Source organism: Otolemur garnettii, unplaced genomic scaffold (assembly GCF_000181295.1).
Source record: "Otolemur garnettii isolate 467f Iridium unplaced genomic scaffold, OtoGar3 scaffold00202, whole genome shotgun sequence".
NCBI lineage: Eukaryota > Metazoa > Chordata > Mammalia > Primates > Galagidae > Otolemur > Otolemur garnettii.
In genome coordinates, this window is record NW_003852597.1 from 111,556 (window position 1) to 118,902 (window position 7,347).

Genomic DNA, 7,347 nt, shown 5'->3' on the forward strand with positions numbered 1-7,347 from the left:
GTCTCTTGTGTCTTTGTGTAGTTTCCATAAATCTGTCTGGTTTTGTCAGAGTGGTATTAAATTCCCAGCTATTATGATGTTATAGGACATCACACTACTGCTCAGACCAATTAGGGTGTGTTTTATAAAACTGTCAGTATTTATGTTGGGTGCATAACTATTGATGATTGAAGTGTCCTCTTGATGTATTGTTCCCTTGAGCAGTATGAAGTGACTATCTTTGCCTTTCTTGATTTTAGTTGCTTTAAATCCACTTGTATCTGAAAATAATATTGCAACCCCTCCTTTCTTCTGATTTCTATTTGCTAATTCAACAATATTTGAAATATTTCAACAATATTTGAAATACTGTATTCTAACTCTGTACCCTGAGTCTTATTTTGTCCTTCAAGGCTAGGTGGGTTTCCTAGAGATAGAATATAGACGGCTTGTGCTTTTTTGTCCAGTCTGCCGGCCTATGTTTCTTCAGTTGTGAATTCAAGCCCTTAACATTTACTGAGAGAACTGGGAAGTGTCTGGAGTTCTAGTCATCTTATTTCTTCAAAGTCCATTATTTAGTTTCATCCTTTGTGCTATTGTGGAAGCTAGATTTTGTCCATTATTTTCTGGTGGTCCATTGTGATGTTCAGTGCCAAGAATAGGTCTAAGTATTTTCTGTAGAGCTGGTCTTGTGGAAAATTGCCTCCATGTTTGCATATTGGTAAAAGATTTGATTTCTCCATCTCTTTTAAAAGTTAGCTTAGTAGGAAATAGAATTCTCAGTCAAAAAGTGTTTTGTTGAAGAAGGTTAATGGTAGATGACCATTATCTCCTATCATGAAAAGTGTCAGCTTTGAGGTCTTCTGTCCCCCTTGTAGATCTGTCCCTGTAGGTCCATTGGTGCTTATTCCTGGCTGCTTGCAAAATATTCTCTTTTGTCTTGCCTTGGGACAAGTTCCTGACCATGTATCTTGGAGATGCTCTGTTTGAGTTGAGATGACCTGGGATTCGAAATCCCTCTGATAGGAGTGTGTCTGAATCTTCGGTGATACTTGGGAAATTTTCATTTATGATATAAATTTCGGCTTCCATTCCTTTGGGACCATTTTCTTCTCCTTCATGTAGACCTATATTTGGCATGTTGCAATGCTTTGTGAAGATCTATGATTCTCTGAGCAAACATTTTTTGTCCTCTGTCTTCTTTTCTGTCTCTTTAACTGCTGAGGGTTAGCTCAAGAGCTTCATCCTCTACCTCTTAGATTCTTTCTTCTCCATGGTCTAATCTCTTATTGATACTTTCTCGTGCATCTTGAAGTTCCCTGATGTTTCCTCTGATTACTTAACTTCTGTGACTGTGAATTGTGCTACAATAAACAATTGGAATACAGATATCTTTTGATAAATTCACTTTTTTCCTTTGGGTGGATACCGAGTAGTGGGATTTCTGAGTTGAATGGTCAGTCCGTACTGCTTTCTTGAGGAATCTGCATATTGTTTTCATAGAGGTTTTACTAATATGTAGTCTCACCAACAGTGTATGACAGCGGTTATCAACCTGTGGGTCACTACCCCTTTTGGGTTCAAATGACACTCTCACAGGGGTCACCTAATATCAGATATTTACATAAATATAACTCATAACAGTAGAAAAACTATAGTTATGAAGTAGCAATGAAAATAATATTATGGTCGGGGGTCACCACAACATGAGGAACTGTATGTAAGGGTCGCAGCATTAGGAAGGTGGAGAACCACTGGTGTATAAACATTCTTTTCTCATTGCATTCATGACAGTGTCTATGGTTTTTGGACTTTTTCATAAAAGCCATTCTAAAATAGGTAAGGTGATATGTGATTGAGGATGTAATTTGAATTTCCCTAGTGATTAGTGATGTGGAACATTTTTTCATATGTTCATTGGCCACTTGTCTACTTTCTTTTGAAAATCTTCTGTTCCTGTCCTTGACCACATTTTAACGGGGTTTTTTGTTTTCCTTCCACTGATTTGCTTGAGTTCCTTGTAGATTTTGAATATTAGCCCATCATTGGATGTGTATTGTGTGAATATTTTTTCCCATATGTGGGCTATTTGTTCTGTTGATTATTTCCTTTACTGTGCAGAAGCATTGTAGTTGAATTAAATCCTGTGTATCTGTTTTTATTGTTGCTGCATTTGCCTTTGGGTGTCTTATTCATGAATTCTTTGCTTACATTAATATCTTAACAATTTTTACTATATTTTCTTCTAGAATTGCTTTGGTTTCTTGCATTACATTTAAGTCATTTATCTACCTTGAATTAATTTTTATAATTGGTGAGAAATGGGGATCCTGTTTCATTCTCCCTTATCCATGTTTTGTTATATTCCATTTTCTAATCTCCTCATTGGGGAAGGAAAATGAGAGGTGAGCACTTCTGAAATTCCCAGCATTTCTGAAATTGAGTTTATTGGGGCTGGGGTGACTTTCCCTTTAGGTTGTGGCAGACAGGGCGTGCTTTCCCTTGGGGCCTCCACTATTCTATTGAGAAATCTGGTGTCATTTGCACTGTCCTCTCTGGAAGATTTTCTTCTTCCTGCCAATCCACGTGCTATGGTGACATGCTCTGATGTGGGCTTTCTTCACTATTGATTGGAGTATTTGGAAAAACTCAAGTTCTTCATTCTAGGACATTTTTGTAAGCTCCTCCCATTTTCAATGTTCTCCCTCTCTCTCTCTCTCTCTTGTTTTTTTTTTTGCAGTTTTTGGCTGGGGCTCGGTTTGAACCTGCCACCTCTGGTATCTGGGTCCAGCCTCCTACTCTTCTCAGCCACAGGCACTGCCCTCAATGTTCTCTTTGTGCAATTGCTTTTAGTTAAATATTGAGTGTCTTCTACTGATAACTTCTCAGTTTGTTTTCTAGATTTACTTTGAGGCAAATAATTTCTTTAATTCGCTTTTCTAATCTTTTTATTCACCATTTAGTCTAGTGTTCATTTCATTTTATATCCTAATTCTTTTTCATTCTCTAATTGGTTCTTTTTCACATCATTTCAATTTATTCTATAGAGACAGTATCTTATTGCATCTCTCAAGATATTAATTACTATTTTAATTAATTTTTGCAATTTTTCTGATGTTTCATTCAGTTTGGTTCCTTGGTCTATGCACTTATATCTCCCTGTTTCATGATGTTGTAAAGTGTATGATGGAAGTGAAAAGTGTGTCTGTTACTTACCTGCTCTTTGACCCTAAGGTTAAATTTTGTGTGCTTTGTCATCTCTGTGGATAATTACATAGTAGACATAGTATCTGCCTGACCCTTTCAGCATTGAGCTAATATATGGAAAATGTTGAGAACATTGCCTGCCTCATTGATAATATCTTAATATAATCCTATAATTGTGTATCCAATGATCCTCTCCTATTTGCTCCCTCAGGATTATTTTGCTGGGGTGGTTTTCCCAATGGCTTCTGAGCCTTTGCTATCCTGAAGAGGTACTAAGGTACTGGCTGTATACTATGTATAGCAGGTGCATGGGTCGATAGGGCACATTAAGTGTAGGACTTTACTCTGTGTTGATAGGTGCTAAGTCAGTTCACCTGGCCTCTCTCTCACCCTTCATGGTTAGACTCTACACTTTGCAGTTAAGAAAAGTAGAAATAACTGAAAACTATGTAGTATTGCTAATCAGAGAAAATAATTCATATTCACATTTTCTTCTAGTAGTATCACTGGTAAATAAAAAGGTATATCCAGGATCATATGATACTGAGTTTGTAGAACTAAAAATGAGTTTAGTTTAGTAAAACTAATATAACAAAATTGTAGTCATACAGATCATTTTTCAGGACACAAACATATTTACTGTGACCTCTACTTGACAATCTGTGCAAATGGGGAGAATGCGTGGTGATTCAAATAAGGAGCAAAGCCCTTTGTCTCCCTCAAGCCTTCTCCCCTTTGCTCAGGACAGTACAGCCTCTTCAGGTGCAGGAGATCAGTTTACTGCTGACACAGCCCCACTTTGCCATGTGCTCATCTGCTTGGTCTGTGGCCCAGGTGACAGTATAGACGTGGGCACTGGCTATAAGCATTCAGCTGAGTATGAGGGGGCTGTGGTACCCAGGGAATTGCTTCCTTAGCAAGGGGAGGGTGAGGATCAGGTCATGGTAGCAAGATGGGGAAAGCAGCTTCTCTGGCTCTGTCCTTAAATCTCCCTCTAAGGGAATTATGCAGTGTCATTAGGCTGTTCTAGAGAGCAACACTCCAGATTCCAATCTAGGATTGAATGCATAGGGTGTTAAGATTACAGGAGTGAGCCATCACATCTGACCTGCTTTATCATCCTTTGTATTTGGAGAGACCAAGATGTACATGCATTAGGCTCCTGACATAGCTTGGGATTCTCACATTGGGTTAACAAATAAGGATATGAACCAGTGGACTTGGATAGAATAGGAAAAGTGAGACTCCAGATAGGGCAAGTTAGACTTCTGCTTTAAAGTATTGTTTATTTAGCTGTGGAATGCATGCTCTGGGCATCAAATACAGGTATAGCAATGCTGGGAGGCTACTTGTGTCGGTCATCTGCTCCCAGGGTCCACATTTTAGCCTTGTACTGAGTAACATCCAGAGTAACGTAGGCCTGGAAGTGATTCATCCTGTGGTCCTGGCATTCTGGGTTGACCTAGAGAGGAGGCTGCAGGATCAGAAAAACCATGTGGGAAAGTGAGCAGACCTGGGTTTGGAGATGATACACTTTGGGCTTAAAACAGGCCCCACTCTGCGGGTGTGTCTGTGCTGGGACACAGAGCTGCCAGCATTCACATGAACAGGGTTATAGGTCTGAAGAAGAGCCTGGCCATATGCCCACACTACCTCCCCCACGGCCTGCACTGAAGGCCACACTAGGGACTCATTCCCTTACTAGATGTGAGCTCTGTGTGGAGAGGGGCTGGGTTTCTGTAGTGAGTCCCCAGCTCATGGAGCAGCACCCTGTTCTCACCAGGCATCCAGCATGTATTGGTGTAAATAATAACTGTGTTTTTAAAGGGTCACACAGAGTTCTGAGTACAAGTGAGCACTGGCACATAAGTAGTATATACCACACTGTGCAACTAACTGCAAATGTCACCAGAAGACAAGAAGCTGACAAGTGCTCATTGACTGTGGCTTCCCCTGTGTCAGTGTTGAGGTAGCTGGTACTCTGCCTCTCCAGGTTGAGGTTGTTGTGCCAGGAAGTTTGGGCATCCTGCCAGGTGGCTTGGGGGCCCTCAGTTGGGGTGATTGAGCCTCTTTTCCTCCCAACCATGTCACTCGGAGACTCCAGCTTCATTACCACTGAAGGTTGCATAAGACCTGAGCTATTGATTTGGGAGTTACTGTGATTTCTTACTATGCCAGCAGCCCAGTCCGGGGACATGGTCAAGGTTTCTAGTGACAAGAGAACATGGAGTATTTGCAACTATGGAGTGATAACTGAGCTGGGGGCGTGTGCACTGTGTGATCTGCAAAGCCTGGAGGGTGTTAGCAGGGCAGGCCAGGCAGGGCCAGCTGCAGTTGCCCTTCCTATCCTGCTGAATTGCCACACCCACCTGTGGCACACCCATGAATCAGTTCTTTAGGGAAGTAAAGACTAGTCAATTAATTTACTTGTGCTTTGGGGTATTTTTCTAAATTGCTTAATCATCTAACTGGGATGATTTCTGCCTTCACTCAGGCCTTTTCACAACCCTCCTTCTCCCCTGAGAAAGCTTCTCCTGGAACAAACTGTACAGGCTCCCTGAGGTCTTTTTAACTAAGCCTGACTTTTGAACTTCCACATCCTCCTCTGAGAAGTATTCCACTGTAGCGAAAATCCTGCTAAGTCCCATTTATCAGAGTCTGCCTCCTTTGATATCTTACAACCTTAGTGGGCTGCCACATCCACCAGCATCCCCCAACTGAAGTCTACCATCCTAGCCTCTTCTCAGTAAGAATCATGTAGGGGGAGATTAGCCAGAAGCCACCTCCATCCCTGATGTTTCCTCGAGTCATTTCCCATCACTGGGCCCACTTTGATCCTTGCCTGTACATTCCTACTTGCCCGTGCTGTGCACAGAGTGGAGCCCAGTCTCTCTGTCTCCCTCACTACAAAACCTCATTTTGGTGCCTTCACCTTTCACAATAGCTCCTCTTTGTGAAAATGTCTTTCTTGTCCTTTTTGACAATCATTAAATAATCCATTCTATATTTATTTTCATATTTGAGAGCTATCATTCATTTTTTTCCCTGTAACTACATGTACTATTCCATAGGCCACCCCTTTTCCCTTTGAGTGGTGACCTCTTCTCTAGCTCCCTAAACACACCTCCTTTGAACTCTGTTCTATGTTTGTTAAGAGGTGGGGACCCAAACTGGAATCTTCTGTCTCCCCCAGTCTCCTCTCTATACAGCCAGGCCCCATATTTGAAGAGGAGCTGTTTCAGAATATACTCTCCCCTTCACTGGTAACTCCTGGGCATACTGAGCCATTTGTTCAAGTCTGGGTGAAGCTGCCCCACAGGAGAGCTCCACTCCCTGGACTGGAGTGATGTCACCAGACCTGAAGGCCTGGCTATTGCAGTAGGAATTAGAGAGTGAATGGGGTAGGGGTTCTTGGGATGGGAGCATCCTGCATAAATCCTGGGTGGGTGGGGGCAATGGAGCCCAGGCAAGCAGCCAAGAGAGGCAGCTGGTTGGAAGTAGTGGGGCTCTGTGTCCTCCTTCCTGTCCTTACTCCCCAACATCAGAATGGCCCACATTTACTAAGTGCTTACTGTACCATTCTGAGCTGTTTCTCTATACTGTCTCATTTATCCTTATATATCATTATCATCCCCACTTTAATTTGGGTGAATGGATGTCTCAGTGCTGGCCACATTCACTGGGGCTGATGCATTTAAACCTGGCCTGGGCTTGCTAAACAACAATGATAACTACAACAAAAATATAGCCAGGCATTGTGGCGGGCACCTATAATCCCAGCTACTTGGGAGGTTGACCAAGAAAGTCACTTAAGGGTGGAGAGGCAAGATGGCCAATGGGTACCAGCCTCCAACGGAAGCACCCGTCCAGAGAAAAGGATAAAGTCCATAAAACACCCAGCAAAGTTGAAGACTGGGAGCCCAGCTGAGAGAGAAGAGTGATACCGGCAGGACACCTCTGCTGAGGCAAGCGATGACTCCTTGAAAGCAATCTACAGGTACATACTACACCCCAAAGGAAAAGTGTCCATCTCCTCCCCTAAGAAAGTTGTGCTATAGAGACCATCTACAGCAAACCTACAGCCAACATTGTATTGAATGGAGTTAAACTGAAATCATTTCCACTCAGATCAGGAACTAGGCAAGGGTGCCCATTGTCTCC

General features: G+C 42.2%; 1 pseudogene; it reads right to left on the bottom strand.

The window, feature by feature from the left end:
* Window positions 1-4,531: 4,531 nt before the first annotated feature.
* LOC100964315 overlaps window positions 4,532-7,347 on the bottom strand; it is a 15,842-nt pseudogene continuing 13,026 nt past the window's right edge.